Source organism: Patagioenas fasciata, chromosome 3, assembly GCF_037038585.1.
Source record: "Patagioenas fasciata isolate bPatFas1 chromosome 3, bPatFas1.hap1, whole genome shotgun sequence".
Classification (NCBI taxonomy): Eukaryota; Metazoa; Chordata; class Aves; order Columbiformes; family Columbidae; genus Patagioenas; species Patagioenas fasciata.
This window is the reverse complement of record NC_092522.1, coordinates 91803616-91827605: the sequence shown is the minus strand read 5'-3', so window position 1 is coordinate 91827605 and position 23990 is coordinate 91803616.

The window sequence follows — 23990 nt, the reverse complement described above, 5'->3', positions numbered from 1 at the left end:
GCATTTATGTGGGTAGTTTGTTGCCCTGAGTCCAAACATATCTTCATGGTCAAAGAAAACAGAAGTCTGCTTTCTGATATCCTAATCCTGATTTCTGTTTATTGGCATTATATGATAGTACTTCCTTTGGATGAAGACTCTGTATTCTCTTATAGAGAGTAGAATATTATCATAAGCTGTAAAAGAAAGACCTTGCGCAGGATGCTGAGAGAAATAGCATATTAGTGATTCAGCTGTCACACTCATTTACGGTATTACAGCTGCCAGTGAAAGGTAGTCAGAAGTTCATGTTGTGCGCTATGTTTGTAAATGGTGATGCTATTCCATTATTCACTGGCCTGTCTACAATTAACCTCTTACTCTGAGCATGGTGAAAATTTTCAGTAATAGCATACAACATTTCAAACATATTTCAAAGTGCATCTTTGTCACTTCAGTCACTCATGAGAGAAACAGCCTTACTGATTTGGATGCATGCTGGTCATAAATAATTCTTACCCTTAACATCAGGTATTTGGAAAAAGGAATAAACTTCATTAATGAATTGGTTGTATGCCATCATTGTCTGAATTTTGATAGCTCTTGAATCTTGAACATAAGCAATGCAAGCAGTAGGAAACTAGTTGAGAGCTCCAAGGAGATCATCCTGACACTGGAGCTGTATATGATGAAGTCTGGCCAGATATTAGTCCCAGAATGAAGACACTGTGCTGTCACTCAAACCTTCAGGGGAACTTGCAGTACTCGAATTTACTAGCACTTTGCGTGTGCAATATAATGTAGAATTGCTACTCATATTTTCACCCACACACATACGGTGTGGTGACATACCTGCTTCAACTCTAATATGCTGACTAACCCAGGAGTTTAAAAGTTAGTCTTATAGACCTAAGCTAAGCACCTTACCCTCCCTCTGTAGCCAAATACAATGCTCCTTCAGAAGCCACCTCCTTTCACACTCAGATAGTAGTTATGATAAATTAGACTGTATCTGTGGAGTTACCTGTTCCCCCTAAGAACAAAGTCAGAAGTGATGAGCTTCACTTTGGGCAAGGAGTTTCTAACTTCCGGTGTTGGTTGGGGTTTGCCTGCTGTTTTTTTTCCTTTTCTTCTACAAGACAGCTATGCTAAGCTAATCTTCTGGTTTCCCTCCTACGGACTGCAGAGAGCAAAGACACTCTCTAGGGGATGATTCATTCTCTCCAAAGATAAGCATCTGACACAGGTGGGTGTTTGTCAAAGTAGAAAATGTACTGTAAATTCATTTCTGCTGATATTGCTCACTACTTAAACGGTCTCTTAGGAGGAGAGCTTATGTGATTTTTGCTTTGGAGAAGAAAGTCCCTCACCTATCACACTGCTGGAGGATGAGATCTCCTGGATGTCAGTCTGAGCATTGTTTCAGTGTAGATCACATAAATTAAGGGAGTGCATGGAGGAGAGGAAGGCCCTTGGGAAAGGCATGAGCCGAAGGTAATTTGGGAACCTAAGAGGGTATGTGTGAGAGGCAGTGATTACTGAAGCAAATAAAAAGGGATTTTTAAGAGAAGAATGGTGCAGCAAATCAAATAAAGCAGAGATCAAAAAGCACAAATTGTGTGGAAAAGAAAAAAGATAGTGAATGCAGATGCCATTGGAAATGGGTGGTAAATATGGGATGAAACTGGTAAGGGAAAAGATGCTTGCAAAGCAGGAGATTTGGAAAAAGTTATATACAAATAAAAAAGAAATATGTTGTCAGCTAAATAAAATAGGTGCTGTTTTATCATTCCATTTTAGGGTAAGTTCCTGATAGAGGTAGGTAAAATGGTTGGGAAATATGCCTGTTTGATATTCCCAGGCCAGGCTACTAGAAACAGGTGAATTCTATATTGCCTGAATTAGAAGGCAATAAACTGAATTTACTTGTGCTTACTCTGTGAAACCCATCATTGGGTCCTAAGTATATGGCTATATAGGGATTCTTCATCCTGGTTATAAACTCCAGTTCTCAAATTAGTATGTGCTAGGAGTGTGAATATTAGACAGGAATAGCATCAAATGATACAAGAGACCTAAAGATAATCTAGAAGACAAGTGTCTTTGTCAGGATGACTGAGGTCTCTAGGAAAGTGCAAACAAAACTCTGGCTGAGTCCCTGGTACTTATTCAAAGGTAAGAAATCAATTAAAATGGAAATAGTAAATATCCAGCTTTTGGAATTACTATTGTTACAAAATCCTGTTCCCTTTCTCAAGTCCTTCTTGGATTGTGCTACCTCTACTGTGATATGGGCTTTCTCTACAAATATGTATGTATTTGAAGTTTGTTCAGTGTGTCATAACATTGGAAAAGCTGTCAGTAAGGCAGTAAATAAGAAAGCAGTCCAGTGCTTAACGCCTAGTTCCAAATAGCATCACGCGGAATGTTTCAGATACTGAACAACATAACAGTACAGAAGTACCTAGTCAAGATGTGTGAAGACAGTGACTTATTTTAACATTTGAAATAGAATTAACAGATAAGACTAGAAAAAATGTGGGTACAGAAAAGTGACATTCTGAAACTTAAAATTACACATTTGAACAATTTTCTCTTTATACTGAAAATAATTTTTTGCCCTTTTTCCTTCCCCGACAAAACTTACTGGTTGAAGAATATCTGAATGTCTGATGAAAACAAATCTTTGGAAACTAGAACTGGAAGCAGGCTATTACTCCCACTAGATGCTTCCGTTCAAATAAGCAAATGTGTGGATATGCATCACATTATGTGGCTGGGGCACTGACTTTGGCCATAATTCTAGGTTTCTCTCTGAGCACTCCAGGGCAAAGGTGGGGACAATCCTTAGCATCCTTTGTCTTGCTGGTCATGTAATGGCTGTTTTTCAGATCAATGGGAGGGGAAAAAAAAAAAAAAAAAGACTGCTCCCACTGGGAACAATTTTCTTATATTCACAAAGTGTCAAAGCATTTTTAATTAATGTCACGAATACATGGAAATTATATAAAAGGACCCATGTCTTCAGCACCACCAGAGACTGGGCAGCCTCTCCTGTTTGTTCAATGCTTCGAATAGCAGACAAGTTACTGCTTTATGGTTTACTCAAGATGGGAGGAATTATCAGTTTCTCAATTTTTGTGCATCTCCAATGATTACACAAATATGTTCTTAGGAAGAGAACAGAAATACAAGGCAGGCGTGGTTCTGGCAGCAAAGTCAACTGGTTCTCTTCTAGCAGCACAAAGTAGAAGCAGGGAAAAAAAGTTCAAATACAGACAGATACTGTACAGATTTTGATTTTACTTTTTTTTTTAAACCTGAATAACAATCACACAAAGGTGTGCATATGAAAGATCCTGGGACCTCCATGATTCTGTTTCACAGATCTCACTTCAACAATTTTATCAGTAATGTGTTGATCCTTCAGGCGGGATTCAATTCAGGACTGTGACATCTGAACTGAAATGATCACATCTTGTGTGCCTAAGTTACTATGACAGTCAGTGGGGATCTGGTCAGCCTAGGGAGGAATTCAGCTGGTCAGTCATCTGCTATAGAGCTAGCAGAAGCACACTTGTATTGGGTGAATCTCCAGGTTCAGCCCCCTAATATGCCTGTGAACACCCAGATGTGGAGTTGGATACATTAATTTCATACTGAATATTACTCTCCTAGGCTGTGCTATCCTCCTCATGCAGACAGTAATCCTAATTATTTATTCATGTCCTTCATTCCTGTTCTTTGTTACCATAAGAATTTGCTTTCTTGGACAGTAGTAAGTATTTAGCCACAGCAATGTGGATTCACAGTGCACCAGGTGTCATGTATTAACCCCATGTGGATGAAGAATTTTATTTCAATGTAAAGATGAAATAAAGTGTGGTTCATTAAGACACATGAATGCATCACTTTTAAATAAGATACATCAGAAACATGCACTGGGAGTTAGTTCATCTGATATAAGCAGATCACCAGTTTTACCTCTTAAGATCTAAATGAGGCTTTTCTAAAACAGATGTCTTCAGTGCTCAGGGAGAGAAGTGACTCCAGTCCTCCACAGAAAGACCCTGCTGAGTTTAGGTGCTTTAATTTAGCATACAGTACTTAACTGGGTGGCTGCAATCTACAGTATTCACGTGAAGAGTTTGGACAGTACAGCCAGAAAACTACACCCACATTGCACCTACTGTTGTAAGCTATAGTAGAGTGGCTGCATTGTAACTAAATTAGACTAAACTAATTTTTCCCAGGACATTTCTTCCTACCTATTGACATTGTTCTCGACACAACAGGAGTGCAGGTCTGATTACTGCCCTTGGATGCAATTATAGTACAAATAAACTGCAACAGCTTGACGATCATAGGAGGCTAATGGAGCAGAGACTCTTTGAGTTCTTCTTCATCGGAAGGCACAGAAATGAAACTGCATTCTTCTCTCAGTATTAAAAGCAAATCACTTAAAGTCCTTGAATGTCTGTAAGCTGGTTTTAAGTATGCTTTAGCTATTGGTATGTGCTAGCACTGCTCAAAAGTCTGAGACAGAGCTTCCTTAAGCTGCCTATCAGAAATGCCAAATGGTCAGCACAAAACTATGTCAGTGTTTTGTCAAAATGCTGAGAAAAGTGGAAAATCCTTATCTTTTTGTTCCAGGCTGGCAGCTGGGTTTTATTGTTATTGAGAAGGAGTATGAGCACCATCTGTTTTGGAGCAAAAATCTGAGCATTAGAAGTCCAGCAATGACTCTGTGCTAAAGCTGATCCATGAAGCTTTAAGAATAACAATAGAAGCTTTAAGAATAACATTGGTTTCCTTATTTGAGTTATTTTCATCCGTCTTCATTGGGAATGTTTTGTACTGTTTCTGTTACTCCTCTGGCATAACAAATCCTCTATTTTAAGATTACAAGTCACTCCTAAGATGAGCTTTAACTGAAAATTTAGCTCATTTTTCTGCATATCTAAGAGTCCAGCACTTACATATGCGAGCACGTTCCCTCCCCTACAGAGCAGAGTATTACACCCTCCTTATGACTCTGGTAGCTCAAAGGGAGAAATAAAAGGCACCTTTATTGGTGGCTTCCATTCACACATCATATCTAGCTTAACTAATCTCTGCTCTTTACTTCAAAAGTCTTGGGCAATGAATGCATAACCGTCACCGGCTGTTTCAAGTTATGCATGTAGATTTTCAGATGCTTCCTCATTTCAAGAAGAATTCTATCCGTTGGTGTAACTTTTATAGCAGTATGACAGCAGGGTGCTGCTGATCAAAGATATTAGGTCCAAAAAAGTGGGATGCTTATATATAAAACTGTCTTGCAACGACATCTGAATACAGCATCACATAACTAAGACTTGCCAGAGAAAATCGCTCTCCATTCCCCTCATTCATTTCAATGCCATGGCACTTTGGCACAATATATTGATGATAAACTTTTGAAATACAATTCTTGCTAACAAAGGATAATTTAAACAATGTAAACAATTTTGAGAGACTTTTTAACTCAGATTTACTCTGATTCTTTTATAAATGTAGTTTATTTTCCAAGAAGAAAATGTTAAATCAATTACTATCCATTCCTACAGGATTTTTTTATTCTTTTTTTAACTCCAACTATAGCAGAAAATAGGCTTACATTCTGAAAATTATGTTAGACAATCAAATACACACATAGTTTGTGTTCCAAAGGGCTTATGTCTTTCATATTTGTCCTCTGTAAATGGCAAAGATGGGTGTCAGAAATCACAGGAGTACCAAGAAGCTCTAGCATATTACATATTAAAATAAAACAAGAGCAATACATTATTTCTCAAGAGAATTACACATAACCCTCCTAATATACCAACTGTAAATCTTGAAGCATATCCTGTTATCTTTCAAGAAATATGTGGATTTTTCCCCCCATATTATCTAGTCTACCTGATTCTATTATGTCAAATTCATTTGTGAGTTTGTTCTTTTCAGTTCTGGACATTTATCAATTTGATTTTTTTGAGAGAGATTTCTTCACTGGGTAGATTAAAGAAACTTTTTTTCTTCTAAGTTCTTTAGTAAAAACCTCTGCATTGATTGTGCTATCCTTCCTTAATACACTGTTGTGATGGATTCTCACTTCTTGCAGTATGGTCTAACTGTAGGATACATTAAAAAGATTGTATTAAATTCCCCTACTCCAAAATAGCATTAGATCCAGTTCTGGCCTAAAATATTTCCTTGGGTGAATGAAAGGTTATAAAGATAACTTACTGTTATATTTCAACTGGTATCTATATTCACTGCAATCTGAAGGAGAAATATGGTTGTATTATTCAGTCATAGAATATTAATTTGAAATATATTGATTTGCCCCTTAGATCAATACTATCATAGCATACATATTTTAATCTATATGCAAAGTTGATGCTATCATTTGAAAAGCAATACAGGCACAATTTATTCTTAGGTAAGCTTTGAACATCAAATATTTCATTATGGCTACCAAAACAATTGACCATCATTTTTCTCCAGGTCTTCTATTTGTTCTGTTTCCCACACATCTTAAGAGGAAACTGAGAAAATACTACGTTATACCCCATCTTAATTAAACTTCAAAAGTGCTTTCATATCGTTTCTTTCATATAGTGGACCACAGTGCAAACAATCCAATTTAATTATAAGTTGTTTGCATCAAAACACTTCATAATAGGATAAATGTAATGGAAATAATTGGTTTGTCATACATGGGACTGTTTTGTTTGTTTTTTTTTCTTCTTCTTTGGGCAGAAGAGGATGGAGTCGAGGTGGGGAAGGGGGTCATCATCTTGCTCATTCATCATAGATAATAGAAATCATATTTCATAAAGGTACATTTACCACAATGTCTTAGTAATCACTGTAATTGATTTAAATGCTTGAGTTGTCTGAGAACATTTATACATTTTCATGAAGTAACTGCAAGATAATACTAGTTAAAACTGGAACATTTTGTTACACTGCACAAAAAGCCTTAGGTAAGTTCCTGTGATGAACAAGTTTGCTTTTTCAACCTGCTGTTTTGACTGTTTTTCAAGTTAAGGTAAAGATTCAGGTGCATCAAAACGTGAATGTATGGTGTTATCTTAGGAATTCACTCTGTACTTTAAGGGAATGGTAACCTAACAAAATCCAGGATTTCAAAAAGCAATGAGAAACAATCTTTGTCAGCATATTTCTGCAGCTTGAAGTTTCTTTAGGAAACCATATTCTAGTAATGAATGATTTTCAAGAATTTTAATGATCTTCTTTGAACATTGATAAACCCTTGAAAATATCAACTGCTGTCTTTTGGTACTAGCACTATCCCAGCTTTCTCCAATGGGTACAGAGGAATGCACACTGGTCTACAAGAACTACAGGCATAACTGGGTTTTCTTTTTTTAAAGTGGTCTCTGACTTGGGATTTTTTCACAGAGTGGTCACAGAAAGTTAAAAGTCAAACTGTCCATCCTTCAGTCTGTTAAAGCAATAGCCTTTTCCTACAGAAAAAGGATAGGGAGATCAAAAATAAGAAGAGATCAAAGGTCAAAGCTTAGTAGGCTACAACTTGGGTTCCTTCTCCTAGAATAAGTCACATGTAGAAGGAAGAAAACCAAGATGTACAAGCATCTGTACTCCCAAACTTTAGCTCTTTTTGCAAGAGACAAAAAGCTGCTAAGCAAGTTTTGTATACAGCAGCAAAAGGAAGACAAATCCTCGTGTCATTAAAGCCTGAATTATGAAGTTAATTTATTGACTGTTTATAACGAGGAATGTCAAAACAAGCATAGCTGTGATTCTTGGTATGCAAATCAAATCTTGTTCCTTCCTAGCTTCAGCACTGCTAACACAGAAATCTGTTGGGAATTTCTAGATAGCTTAGGAAAAACTGGCTACAAATTGAAACCTGGGGGGGCAGTGGGGCAGAAGAGAAAAGCTGAGGCTGACAGCATCTAGAAAACATAGGGCTGACAATGTGGAATTAGCCTGCTACCGTAAATCATGCTGTTTTTATTGTTATCTATCTGTTGACATCATCTAGTGATTTCTATTTAGGTAATAATTTGGTTTCCACATAGATTTTCTCTTTATTTGTGCTGAGCAGATGTTCTATTAAAGGGGTTTTTGTTTGTTTGTTTGTTGATTTACAGATATATATAGGTCATGTTCTACTCTCAGTTAAACCAACACTCAAAGTCAATTCCACATGTAGAAATCTTGTGCTGGTTTTGGCTGGAATAGAGTTAATTTTCTTTATAGTAGCTAGTATAGGGCCATGTTTCGGATTTGTGCTGGAAAAACACAGAGATGTCTTAGTTATTGCTGAGCAGTGCTTACACTGAGTCAAGGCCTTTTTGGCTCCACACACCAACGCGCCAGCAAGGAGGCTGGGGATGCACGGGAAGCTGTGAGTGGACACAGCCGGGACAGCTGACACCAACTGACCAAAAGGATATTCCACACCACATGCTCCGCATATGGGAAGTAGTAAGTGAATTCCTTGTTTTACCTGGTTTCTTTGCATAGCTTTTGCTTTACCAATTAAATTTTCTTTATCTCAAACCATGAGTTTTCTCACTTTTACCCTTCCAATTCTCTCCCTTATCCCACTGGGGGAAAGGGTAATGACTGAGTGGCTGTGTGGTACTTAGTTGACATTTGGGTTTAAACAACAATCTAGTATTACACTAGTTAATCTATCTTGAAATAGCCACAATAGATGGTATCATTTTGTGACTAAAACTAATCTGTAGAAATGAAACACCTTTATGCACTTTTTAGAATAATATATATTCTAGTTAGATCTACACCTGACAGCTATGTGTCTCTGGTACCCATCTCAGGTCTTACAAGGTATTGGATTCAGAGGACATTTGGTTTCATTTTATGCGATCATTCCACTGATACTAATGTGTACTTGCTCAGGTAAGTAACTTCATAAAATATGGCAAACAAAGTAAGAATTAGCATAAAAAGCACATAAATCAATTATTTGCTCTTTCAGAAGCTGCCTGTGTTACTTTCTGATTGCAGAACTTCTGATTTATCCTTGAGATTTGGTCTTTCCTATCATTTATTGCCAAAGTTATTTTCATATGGAACAACTTTTAAATGCTGGTGATGATTTTTAATGTTTAAGATTTTCCAAGATATTTGAGCAAAGCCCTCTGGATTTTATTTTGACTCTGGGGTTTGTTTAAGATGCCCTAGTGCCCACAGCCCTAATTAAAAAATGTATTGAATCTCAAACTATTAGTCAGAGTGTTCTCAAGAGAAGACTCACTCCTAAGCATTTATGAGGGCATGATTTGAACAATAACAATATCCATAAATGTTAGATGTAGCTAAAAGGTCTCTGCAGAGGATTAGCAACATCCTCTAAACTCAGATTCTCAAAGCTTCAGCGCCAATGCGTGGCAATATGGGTTACTTAAAAATATAAAGGCGACTTTTATATTTGCAGAATCTTTCCAGCATGAGACAGTTATAAGTTTGGAGGGAAATGTCTATCCTTTGTTGCACCTCTTTCCCCTGAGAAACTGTCTGCTGGGATACAGCAGTGATTTGCACTGGATAGTCCTCTCTTTAAGATACACACTCACGCTAATCTTAAGACTGCTTTAGTTTCCTTGCTGATACCTTCAGTTAATTTAATCATTTGTTTACACAGTTCAAAGAAAGGACATCTGTAGATTATTTTTGCCTAGCTGTGAAATATGTATCAGTGCAAATTCAAAATTTTCTCCATAACTGGAGTTGTTGGCCATTTCTTACTTGAATCTAACAATGAGGTTCTTAAAGAGTAAATTGAATAAATATCTCCCATCAATATTAGCTGAGGTGTAGTCAATCCTGATTTGGGATAGAAGAGATACAATTTGTCAGCATCTCTAATTCCCTGTCGTCTCTGTTTTTTGAGGTGTCTGTGATATATCCTTAGCTGTACACACTGTTGTATATATTGCATGATATTGTTTATAAATCTCTGAGCCTACCTAATTGCTGGTAGGGAATTCCAATTTCCTAAGGAATTGTTCCACGTGCTAGATTTCGACTTGCAAGGTAAACTAATGTTAGCTTGGCACAAAATCAATTCTTACAATCTTGCTTCAAAGTTTGGGTTTTAGAGAAGATTTTGCCAGTTTAGCTTAATTGAGTGCAGAAGCAAACCACATAATCCTTCATGAAATAATTTGGGAACTCCTCAGAGTTTTCTGACGGTTGCATATCAACTCTGTACTAACCTATGGTTCAGAGATACAGTGATCTCCAGGCACGTGCAGGAAAAAAATTGTCATTACTAAGATTTGTGATCTGAGGTAAATAAAACTTCCTCTCATCAGCAGCAGTATCCCAACTCCAGCAGAAGGAAGCTCAGGCAGTACAACAAAGAGAAAGGAAACTTCTCTTACAGCAAAAAACAGAAAGAGCCATTTTCCCATACATTGATTTGTTTGGGGAAGATGCTGCCTGATTTGGAAGCAGAATGAGGCAGCACAGGAACAGTGACAGAGATGAAGGATCTTTGGCTGGGGGAGGTGAGGTCATCCCCTGAGCAGGGTGAGATACAGCTCCTAGATAACAGCAGTGGGATGCAAAACTCTTTTTGGAAATGAGTTTCAGCTACACAAGACCAAACTGCATCAGTCATGACTTCTTTATTTAAGAAGTCTTTTTTAAAAAAGTAAGACGTGTTTTCAAGTGACAGTGCTTGTAGGGTGGATTGAGATTGAGATGTGGCCTCTTGTGGCATCAAGTACAGCATTGCCAGCCAGGAAAGGGAGTTGATTGTCCTGCTCTGCTCTGCTCTGCACTGGTGCGGCCTCACCTGGAGCACTGTGTGCAGTTCTGGGTGCCACAGGACAAAAAAGATATTAAGCTATTGGAGAGTGTCCAGAAGCAGACTACAAAGTTGGTGAAGGGTTTGGAGACAAAGCCATATGAAGAGCAACTAAAGTCACTTGGTTTGTTCAACCTGGAGAAGAGGAGACCAAGGGAAGACCTCATTGTGGTCTACAGCTTCCTCACAAGGGGAGGAGGAGGGTAGGGGCTGAACTCTTCTCTTTAGTGACCGAAAACAGAACCAGAGGGAATGGTAGGAAAAGGTTCTTGGGAGATTCAGGTTAGACATTAGGAAAAGGTTCTTCACCCAGAGGGTGGTGGAGCACTGGAACAGGCTCCCCAGGGAGGTGTCACAGCTCCAAGCCTGACAGTGTTCAAGAAGAGGCTGGACAACACTCTCAGACACATGGTGTGAACTGTGCAGTTGTCATATGCAGGGACAGGAGTTGGACTCGATCTTTGTGGGTCCCTTCCAACTCAGGACATTCTATGATTCCATGAAGGTCTGTTAGTTTTCTCTGCTACAACTGCTTTTATCCTCATTCACATGAAGTCCTAGATGCAGTACACGAGTTCAGCAAGAGGGGAAGGTGAAAATTGCATTGCCTGTGGGATGGCCAGCAATGGGTGCAGAGTTTGTGAATGTGAATGGAAAAAATAATGAAAAATTTTCGTACTAAATTCAACAACTTCTACTACTTATTTCAGTACCACTATCAGGAGACTGTTTGTGTGTGAATATGAGTATGTACATAATAGTTTCATTCACAGGACGTACTGGCATAAGTTGATAACCACCATCTAAATACAAGATTTGTAGTGTTCGTTTTAATGTAACTGAAAGTTCTATAGGGTCTCAAGTGTAATTTACTAGGAAATTGTCTTTGATATGACTTTCAAAGACATTTTCTTGATGTGTAAAGTAGTTTTCCAGCTCCTTTAAAAGAAATCAGAAAAGCAAATCAAGGAATTTTTTTTTCATGAAATTTTCCTCTACTAAGGTGGATCCCAGAATAGACATTTCTGTTTGAGTTTATTTACTTCATCATTTTCTTTCATGGGTGCTTAATACATCAGTTGTAAATCAATATTTTGTGAGGCTGCTCTGTGTAATTCTATTAAGTGCTGGAACGAAACAGATAAAACCTAGTGACATGTAGTGACATTGGATAACTTAGAGTTTAGCATAACATAAAGACAAAGAAACACCCAATAAAATAATCAGCTAACGTGTATAAGCTAAGGAAAACAGAAATACTTTTTTAACTCTGGCACAAGAAAGTCACAGAGGTTGCTCCCACAAGATGTGGCAGAAAAATGAACTACAAATAGGCTCAAAAAGGAATTAAGCATGCTGATGAAGGAGCAATCTGTCTATAGCTGTCAAATATGGTTGATGTCTCCAGCTACTCTACAGACCAGGCAGCTCCTTAGACAGTGACTGATGAATGCTGGAAGAATGGACCAGGGAAAGATCAGTCAATACCTTCTCTACCTTTCTTCCTTAATTACTCAAGAAATTCAGCATGGTGACCTGCAGAGACCAGTCACCTGAACTACCAGGACCATTGCTCTCACCCAGAATGATGGTCTATATCTTCAGCTGTACTAAAACCAGTAGGGCTGATTCGAACTCATAAAAAAACTTGTTATGATAATGTTTCCTGTTTTGTAGATCACTTTTCTTAACTTTGGGATCTTGCAGCTTCCTAGAATACAGAAGCACTTCAGCAGACAGAGGCCTCAGTAACATGGAACATATGATAGTGTTTTAAAGGATTCGGAGAAAACATTTGCAGAGAAAGCTATTAAAATAAACAGGGTGACACGAAAAAAAGTATTGTAGAGAGTCAATTAGACATGTGTTGATAGGGATAGCCATGTACAAGGCAGTTTGGGGAATTAAAAAAAAAATCCGACATAATTCTTGAGATCTTTCAATAGCTGAGAAGGTTTGTGAAAAACTGGCAAATGAGAAACTAATCCTTATGCTTTGGAGATGGCCATGAAAATCATTGTGCTGTTGTCTCTTTATTTTAACATGTATTTTTACTCATAGAAGAATCATCCAGATTCTAACAGAACTGTCATTGCTGTTCCACTTCAGGTATTTCTTATCAAAATACTTAGGTATTTTAAAGGTTGTTTGCCTTTTTATGCACTTGCAGTGCTATTAATATAAGACTATCGTGTATGAGTGTTTACAATTGCAGGGGTAGTACGATAATCTTTGAAAGAGCACTGTGCTTGCCAGTAAACTAGATGAGGGCCTTCAGGCAAGTGATGAGCTGAGCTAAAAGTCTACCTTGTATTTTCATAGTTTGTTTTTTCCTCTACAGTTATGTCACTATCATTATTTTTATTATTACCATCATCACCTTCATCCCCATTCATAATAATCGTATCTCTTATTGTATAATCTGAAACTAGTATAAAACAGGCTCGGCAATTTGAAAGTGAAAGGATAAAGCAATTTGCTTTGTGCTTCCTGCTGCTTTTGCAGATAGTCTGCAACTGAGTCCCCTGTCTTCTTTGCATAATTTGTATTTCTTTATCCTGTGTATTGCTAATACCATCATGAAGCTGGAAAAATGACATATTGCAGAAAACAAAGAAGCTTCCCTGTATTCAGTTCTAATGTCAGTCTTCCTTGACTTGACCTGCTGCAAATACTTTTTTCTCCATTTATCTGACACTGTTAACACAAAGTCTTTCTGAGGCTATTTATATCACAAGAACTCTGACAAAATCCAGTTTAACTAGAGGAATAGGGAAAAAAAATAGTTCAATAGCATATTTCAAATGCATTATTTTCTTTTAACAGTTAGTATTCTGGACTTTAATTCCTTGAGTGATGTGTTGCTTTTCTATGCTCTTCTCTCATTAAAACCAGCTCAGACATGGCAGATGGACTGCTGTGAGTGATCTTCCAGTGGAACGTGAGAAGTCAGTGAGAGAAAGCTCATTGCAGTTCTAGTCCACAGATTAAATTGTCATTGTAAGCACTGAAAAGTCAGAGACCATTGTCTGTAGGAATCTATTGCTGTATTAGCACTACTGATTTACTTACAAGATCCAAATAATATTAAACTATTTTGCTTATACAGTTATTTAAAGACAGGAAGGTTAACATCTGTGTCTAATCAGATTTGTAAATAGTTAGCCTGACAGCTATGAAAAGATGTAAGAAGTAACACCTACAGACTTGTTTGCATCATTTTCTCCCATATTTTTCCTACATTAGGCCCCAGGTCGGTAATCACTTCAGTTTATCCAGCAGTGTGAATGTCAAGTTGTATCAGAGTCATTGAGAATTATTTGCGTTTTCTGTACATAATAACACTTTTTTTTTTTCCTTCAGTGTAAAGCTGAGATTAAATCAGTCACCTATGCCCATGGATCAGATTGTTTTCCTAGCTTCTAAATACCTTATATCAGTTTAACCTGGTTTATTTCAGAGTTCTCTGTGACTGGTACAAACAACCAAAGATAATAAAATGATCCTATCCATTCTTTAAGTATAAATTTCAATTTGATTGCACTATGTGTGTTCTTTGGATTGTACAAACTGGATAAACTGCGATGTTTTAAAAAACGGTCTCTAAGACAATCCCCTCATGGGCTTTCTGCTATGATTTTAATTTTGCTGAAGAAACAAAAAATCTTTTTTATAATACCCATTTTGGCTATGACTTTCCAAAATGCTTATGGTTGTTAGAAGAGCATAATTTAATTAACATCACCTGGTCAAAGCACAATCTTCCAATGATGGAAACATGCAGGATGTTCACTATGTAGGGATTTGCTGTGACCCGTGTGCAGTAGCAAATCTGTAGCCACGCAGGAGCAATATGTCTCAGCAGGGTTTATGCTTTGGAGAGGCCTATCATATTGTTAAAAATAGCTTAGTTAAAATATTACTGCAAATTACCAGGTGTAAATAGCACAAGCAAAGTTTGGGCAATACAGGCTTCATGACAATCTGCATAAACTTTTTACTTTTGTTCAGTAGATTTTTCTTTCTATTGCTTTCTTTGCATTTCTTTTCTGGCCTAAATAGAGACAGGCTCCTGGAGCCTTGTCCTTATTTTTGCCAGTTTTTCTCTGTATCTACCAAAAATCTTACGCTGTGGCCATACCAGTGTTATCTAAAGAAGGTTTTCTCATGCAAAGGTGTTTCTGTAGAAGGCACAGGAAGACCCAGACCATAAACTAAAGTGTGCCTGAAAGAAACAAAGAACATTTGTTAATTTTAGTGTGCAAAGCTACTTCAAAACTTAAATTGGATCAGTTTAGGGCACTATCCTGACTGACTTTGTCCAGAAACACTGTGTGGAGATGGAGATAATCTTAGATGGAACATCTCTTAGCAGTTCTTAATGAAGACTGTCTTCCTTCCCTCTTGCTTTCCTCTAGAAAAATCAACCTTGTGATTCTCCCATGAAAACTATAAAATATTATTCCTCCTGGCTGCAAAGACCTTCCTACAGAAATACAAAACATCCCTTCAAACATTGGCTGTGTAATGAAAATCAGGACAAAGAGGTAGAAGGAGTATAGCCATATCTAGATGATGATTTATAGCTTTAAATGGCAGTAAGGAACAATAGAGAAAGTTATTAGCACGACTTAGTATACTTCAAATGATCAGAATGTGTCAGCAAATAAAGGTATATATTTTCATTTGAAAATTCTCTCTTTTTTTGTGAGCTCCTCTGTATTTTGATTGGTGGTTTAACTTGGACGAGACAGTACTTGTGCATTAGCATTGTGTATGGAATAGTTCAAAAATTTAAGTGCCAAACACAGGAATTCTCTGATTGCAGTGCAAAGACAGTGTACATTCTAAACTTAATATAGTCTGAGCCTGAAATTGAAAAGACGGCAGCTGCTTTTTATGATATCCATTGCAACTCTGACAGATGGTGCTGAACAATGTGAAATCAGTGTTTCCCAAAAACATTTTAAAATTTAGGATCTTTACTGCCTGATTTGCCACTAACACTCCAGTAAAAACATGTAGATTTATGCTGTAAATCTGTAGTACAGTTGATTTTTGTGAGATGTAATTCATCAGATTCTTTCTTTCGGTCATATGTTGGAGAGGCTGATGCCTCCAGCATAGGCTGGAGATAAGTGATACTGGTATTGTTTTTACAGATATGTGCAGTATATGGGAGTAGGTTCTTCCTCTAACAAAATTTGGCTGTGTCAGCAGATTTTTGCTGCCTTGCCTGGGGATTTATGAAATTTTACTTGCTTAATTGTTTCTTTCACCTTGGCTGTCTCAATTACCCTATCTGGTGCCACCTTGTCTTTTTCACTTAGTTTCAGTAAAAATTAATCCTTCAAGGTTGTTTCTAATGCTCCCAGAATAATTTTCCAGTATTTCTGAAATGTGATCTGAGGTGTCAAAAACAATCACCTGGCCAGGACATGGAAACACACCTCCTTACTAAGCATTTTATCTGTGCTCAATATGTTAAAAATAGTTTACATTTTGATGCTTTTATGACAGTGATTCTACTATATTGGGTAATAGTTATATCACCCAAAATATAAATAAAAAGTAAGGAACAATAAGTGTATTTACTTAATCTGCTCTTTGAAGAACACTGGATGAGTCTCCTGGAAGTTGAATTAAGTCCTTGGAATATGATATGCAGGATGATATTTTATATTTTTGGCATGGACATTACAATAAAGAATAGGGTACTTTGAACAGAGACTAATGCATTTTCTTCTTTCGCATTCCTGTCCATAAAAGCTTGGATTTTGGTTAGATACTGGTTATAACAGTGCTGGAATGCAAAAGTTGGGGGAATTAAAAGATATTATTTTTGTATTATTATGTGTAGTTATATCTGTTGGTCTTACCTTATGAACACATGTTAAAAAGCAGGAAGTATTTAAAAAATTATTCAAGACCTCAGAAACTCAGATTGTATCAAGACCTCAAAGCAGCACAATCTATGTAACTTACCAAAGAGACAGTTGTATTGGGTTTATGTGGCAAGGTTTTGGTAGTGGCATCTGAAGGGGTGGCTTCTGTGAGAAGATGCCAGGAGCTGCCTCCGTGTGTGGCAGAACCAGTTCCAGACACCTCCAAGATGGACCCACTGCTGGCCACGGCTGAGCCCATCAGTGATGGTGGTGGCACCTCTGGGATAATATAGTTAAGAAGGGGAAAAAAAAAAAACCTGAGAAGCAGCAGTTGGAGAGAGGAGTGAGAAAATGTGAAGGAAACAACTCTGCAGACAACTAGGTCAGTGAAGAGGGAGGGGCAAGAGGTGCTCCCTGCAGCCCATGGTGCAGACCATGATGAAACCAGCTGTCCCCCTGCAGCCCATGGAGGTCCGTGGTGGAGCAGATGCTCACCTGCCGGCCATGGAGGTCCCCATGTCCGAGCAGTTGAATGTCTGAAGAAAACTGTGACTCCATGGGAACCCCACACTGGGGCAGGCTTCTGGCAGGACCTCTAGCCCCTTGGAGAGAGGAGCCCAGGCTGGAGAAAGTTTTCTGGCAGGACATGTGACCCCATGGGGGACCCAGGCTCGAGCAGTCTGTTCCTGAAGGACTGCACCCCATAGAAGGGACCCACACTGGAGCAGTTTGTGAAGAACTGCAGCCCATGGGAAGGACTCAAATTGGAGAAGTCCATGAAGGACTGTCTTGTATGGAAGGGAGTCCCACACTGGAGCAGGGAAGAGTGGGAGGAGTCCTCTCCCTGAAGAGGAAGGAGCAGCAGAGACAATGTGCAATGAGCTGACCACAACCCCCATTTCCATCCCCCTGCACTGCTGGGGGGAGGAGGTAGAGAAAATCATGAGTAAAATTAAACAAGGGAAGAAGGGAGGGGTGGGGGAAGGTCTTTTAAGATTCAGGTTTATTTCTCATTGTGCTACTGTGATTTGATTTGTAATAAATTAAACTATTTTCCCCAAGTCAAGTCTGTTTTGCCCATGATGGTAATCATGATCTCTCTTTGCCCTTATCTCAACACACAAACTTTTGTTATATTTTCTCTCCCCTATCCAGCTGAGGAAGGGAGTGATAGAATGGCTTTGATGGGCAACTGGTGTCCAGCCAGGGTCAACACCCACCACACAGTTAAGAAGGGAATCAATAGTTATCTGCACAGGGAGGTTTTTGATGGTAAAGGGCTCTTTAATGTAGCAGATAATGTATAATATAATCCTCTGATTATGAGTGGGCTCTGGATAAATTCACCTTGAAATTAAAGTTCAGGTTTGTAGGCAGGTAGCTGCTCCAACAACTCCATGAGAAGTATGATGAAATTACCTGGTCTCAGTAGGACATGACTTGAGATGTGTCTCTGAAGTATAAATGAATTACCTAATCAAACTGAAGAAGGAATTATTTTAATTCAGTTCTGTGGTCTATATCGCATAAGATGTCAGACTGGAGAACATTACCTGTTCATCCTGGACCTAAAATCTGTGAACCTAGAACTAGCATATTTAAGGGGCTGGTTTTAACATAAATCACAGGCATTTAACATCATTGTGGCAGGATAAAGTGTCCTTTATGTGAAAGTAAGTGTAATTTATTTACACTTAAAAGGCACTTTACACTGCCTATGTAGTGTGAAGAGGCCTTGTTATAGTGACAATAAATCCACAGTTGTTTGGGGATAAAAGGGACCCTCATGATCATCTTGTGTGACTTATGGCAGAACACAAGCTATAGAACTTCATACAGTATTTCCCACATCAAGCCAAACGACACATGCTTGATCTTTTGGAAAGGCATTCTGTTTTATGTCTTCATATCAGCTTCTTGATTCCTGCACTCAAAATCTAGCACACCTCTAATTTTCTTTTTCAAAGAGAAGTCTGTTAGGTGAAGAGTGGAAAATTTTTTACTGCCTTTGACACTGATGGACTGGCTGAATTTATATGGTGAATTTTGAGGAAAGTGGGAGTCAAAGTAGGTGATCTGCTTTTAAGAGAGGGACTGAAAAATGCATTTTTCCCACTGCACTTGTTCTCCTCTGAACAATCTCCATGTGTTAAGCCAGGTTAGCTTGCTGAAATTCGTAAAGATTATCGGTTGTACAGAAGAACATTCTCTTTTTGATTTGGATTAAAAAGTTTGCTTTTCTTTGACTGAGTTACAAATATCTAAATCATAGTCAGAGCTAACAGTATAAGGGGTTTTCAATAACTGCTATATCACAATGCATTGCCTTACTCTGGGGTATGCTACAGTTGCCTTAAAACATTATCAGCTTTGGGATTATGTTCTGTACCAGTACAGTCTAGGACAGGAGTGTCAAACTCATTTTCACTGTGGGCCACATCAACCTCGCAGTTGCCTTTGACGGGCAGAACGTAATTTTAGGACTGTAAAAATGTAGGAGTGGTTACTATGTGGTCTACTATACATAGAAGACTACACAGTAGTTACATACTAGTCTACTATGACAGTGACATAGATATCTGTCTTTATGGGGAACAAGAGAAAAAAGAGGCTTCTTACCATTGTCAGGGTCATATCTGCGAGGGGCTTTCACTACGAAGGTCTATAAGACCTTCGCTGGATATCATCTTAGAGACAATGGAAAATACTGAAAGATGAGGGGAAAATAATTTTTATGTGCAAATGAAAAGGTCACAGAAGAACACAATACAATGAGGTTTCATCGGAACTAGATGTTTCCATGTTTAAATACATTAATAAATAAAACTTACGAGATTATTTGGATCCTTTGTTTTCATTTACTAACTAGACTACTTCACTTAAATCCTTTTTTTATTATTTGTGTAGTCAAGATGAGCTTTTGAAGTGTTGCCAAACATTATTACCTCAGTGATGTTTATGGATTTAATGCACATACAGGATGCTTTGCTTGGGAAAATTCAATAGATCTTGCTGAAAGTTCCTGAATCCCTAATTAGTGGACTACTTCGCAGAGGCTTTTACAGCTGAAGGTCTCTATAGAACTTTCCTGGAACTAGTCTTAGACAAAAGCAGTGAAAGAAAGGTCTTGTCGGGGACTAGGACACCTCTCACAATGCTCCTTCCCAGCTTTCTCAGCTACCTAAAATACGGCTTTTGATCTTGGATGAGCAGTGTGCTGAATAAGAGCTTGTAGCTCTTTGCAGAAGTTCTTTTCCTGTTGGCCTCAGGTCTGCCCTGTAATATCCGCAGGTTTTAAATCCCATCATGGGATACTTGTGCACATTTTCACTTGAACAGTGTGGCTTGCTGGATATTACTTAGTATGGCATTTCATATATATGTATGCCAGATGAGCAATGTGCAAAAAGTGCAAACCCTAGCAAAACTTCAAAATATCTCTGGAAGGGAGATAACACAGAGAAGATTATGTTAAGGATTATAAAGATTATGAAAGACAATGGCTGAGTTGTCAGAATAAATGACTGAGTAGTTTTAGGTAGGAAAGCTTCTTTAAAGTTTCAAGAAAATTTGTATTTTAATGTTACGACTAAAATCAAGTGTCAATAGCCAGCTTCTGACGGCAGCGCTTAAAGTCAGTGCTACACACTGGTGAAGTTCAGCAGTAGGCTGCTTTCTGCATGTTCCCATGCATAACAGACTTAGTTACTCAAAGTGACCGTCACAGTATTTTATAGTGCATTACTTCATATTTATTATTACTACACCTTCTTAAATATGCCATTTTTTACACATAGATACAGTCCAGAAAACCAAATTCATGCTTAAGTTTTATAATTGCTGCTGCAGAGGCAGTGGGTAAAAACTATTTAATACTGCCAAAATAATTAATTATTCAACAGGTAAAGGCTCAATGTATTCTTTCACAGTCATTCAGTATTAAAAATCCTTTTAGACCTTTATTTAAAACTTGTATCTACTATCATCTGACTTTTCAGGAACTCTTCATGCATACATATCTGCCTTCTGCATTGAAAAAGAAACCTGCCCCAAATAGCTGACATGAAGACAAAAAAATATCAGATAAAACCTAGTAGAATGTAAAGAAAACACAGAGAAGGAAGACTGTCTGATATTTAGATGTAAAATATGTACTCAGAAAAGTGAAATGTCAATGACTTGAAGTAATTTTTAGTAGATAAAAAATAGCTGGACTAATGACTTCTATAACACCTAAATAAGAGAAATATAGACTCTTCTAAAACACTCTATCAAACTGCTTGACTGAACATTTTAAAGTGTGAAAGAGTAAGCTAACACCAAAATATTGTATTCTCTTTGTGATTTAGAAATAGGAGGATAAAAAAAATGAGTAAAAGCATGCTAAGGTACAGAAATAAAAAATGGCATACAGTTTTGGTAAATGTTTCAGTTCAAAATATGACAACAGATAATCAACCTAATTAAAATGATGTTTCATCTTTTTTTTTTTAAATGCATTGCAAAATTTCTATTTTAATCACTACAACATTTCGCAGTTGGAAGATCATGAGCTCTCATTGATTAGGTTTGATGAACAATAAGCAAAACACATTTCAGATATTTCTGTTAGTTCCTTGGAAGACCTTGAAGTATTAAATAAATGTTTAATTCTACCAAAGTAGGTGTAAAACGAGATGTAGCTCACCTCATATGATTTTGTAGACCATTATGTGTATGTTCTCCTTCCTTGTTACTTGAAAATTGACACAGATTTTACACAGATACCTTTTGCTAAACCTTGGTGGAGTAGTGAGTACACACTGCTGCTCAGTTGATTTGGGGCTTGGGTTTGCAGCACAGAGAGCCACAAGTAGATGCACTACAGCATTTGTGTTAAAAAGTGCTACAGCCTTGCAACTTCTAAACTCTTTTTGATTACAGATCTTTACACCTTCCTCAAGGACATATGAAGATGTAACGGACGTAACACTACTGATAAGAGACTTGTTTTTCTTGGTTATTTTACTCCTTAGAAGTAATTCACAAATTCACATACAGACACTCTGCAGATACGGGATAATCTCTAGAATATATTACGAAAATATTACAAACTTCCTCCTTCTTTCTTCACTGCAGCCATAGTCTTAAGCGTAGGTCTCCAGTTTCACAAAGTCATATGCTAGTTTGCACTACTGGTGGCAGCAGAAGATGCAGTCGTGTTACAGGCTGCAAACCATCAACCTATGCCTGCCATGGGTACAGCAGCTTCTGGACTAAAGCCAAGACAGAGCAGCATGGATGGTGACTTGGTAGCTAATGCAGAATGTGGCCAGGAATTTCACAGAGGACAAATGATAAGTCACCCACCCCAAAGAGACCTTACTGCATGTCAGAAGAGGCAGAGATACTCTGAGTTCACCTCCTCTCCCACCCCAAGGCCTCCTTCAGGGCAAGTAGAAGACTCTATCTGCCTCTGGCTCTACAACAACTTAAAGAAATGTCAGTACAATTACAGTGAAGACATATAAGAATAGTCCTTTTCTTCTTTTGTACCTCATAAGTCTGTCCTGTTGCCCACTCTCTGTGAAATGTGGAAGCATGGTTACTTGACAGATGAAGAGAAAATGCCACACTTCTACACTTGCTCTGATTAATCACTGTAATACTTTAGTGGCTGCCCACAAGAACCAATTCTTTCCCATCATTTGGGTTTTGGGAGTTCACTTTTCGACTGGGAAATAAGACATAGTCTAGGAGTTGTTTTAGGCTCAAACAATGGCAGTATCAGATTCTGTGATATCTGCCCTATAGCCAGGCAGACACAAACAATTTATCTCTACTCCAAATTTATTGATTTAACCTGAGATAGACACGAGTGGCTGCAGACCAGTTATTTGGCAAGTCTATTTATGCTGACTTTGTTAATTTTATATTCCAGTGTATCCTCTGAAATAGAAGTCTAAAAAAACTTTGAGCCAGATTAAACTTTTGAGCAGTCTTTGTAGCTACATTGCCCCTCATTTGTTTTTGCTGTTGGAAAGATGAATTATTTGTTTTGACATAAGAGAAAAACGCATTTTGTATGTAGGAATAACTATGAAGAAATGGAAGTTTAAATGAAGAGCCTAGTCTTTCTTATTGGATTAAGAAGAAATAAATAGAATTTAATGACTAAAGGAGATAGTATACTGCTGTGGAGAAATATATTTGAGTTACGTGACTTCTTTCCAGGAATTGTTTTTAATAATCATATATTGAATTTATTCTCATATATTTTGTTTTCCTTGCCAAATGAGTTTATCTCTGTGAAACCTATTATATAATATATAGACTAGCATGGCTGTTTTCAAAGGAAAACAAAATTAAACAGAAAAAGGGGAAAAAAACACACACAAAAAACCCCAACAAACAAAGACTATTGAACTAACATAACAAACCTTTTCAGAAACAGAGGAGGTTGAAGAGTGTTAATATTTATAGTAATTTCTGGCAGTCCTTGCTTTTACATTTTCTCTAAATACATCTACTATAATACAATGTACACGATTGTTAAGTATCTTAGAATTAAATAAGACAAAAGTTCATGTGTAAGGTAGAAGCAACATTCTCAGAAATGAACTCTGGTATGTGGTCATACTTTCCCTGTGTAGGTGTCAGCACCTATATTCCACTTCCAGAAAGGTAGAATGCCTCTTAGCTCCTCAGCCTTAACTTACCAAGAAAGGCCACTATCTAAAAGCATCACATAAGGTTATGATGTTTTTAAGTGATAAAATAATGTAAATCCCTGGCAAATTAAAAAGAAAAAATGTTCTTTTAAACTCATAATGCAGTGAATCTGAGAAAAGGCCAAAACCTAGGTGACTTAATGACATAAAATTTAATTACCTTAAAAGGTTTTTGAATTTACATTTTCTTATATGGGTTGATGTCTGAGAAAAAGGATGTTGGCAGCGTGGTGACGCCTTCCACAGTTTTGCAACTGGTCTTAAATGTACCGCTCTGTGTATTTTAATGTACATTTAAAATATTCAGAGAAGCCAAGTAATTTATTATACTTCTGTTGATCTCACTCTCCCCCGCAACCTCTTTCAAATATTCTCTCTGAAAGCACTTAGTGAAGCCCTAAAATGTTTAAACATAAATGACTAAGGATAAGTACTAAAGGGTTATCTGGTATAGCACATTTAAGGAATCAATAAAGACCATTAGCTGTTTTAATTAAAAATAGACAGTAGATGGCTTTCAAGTAAAAAATTCAACAACTTCACTTATCTCCCCAGACAGGTCCTGCAGAAGAAATATTA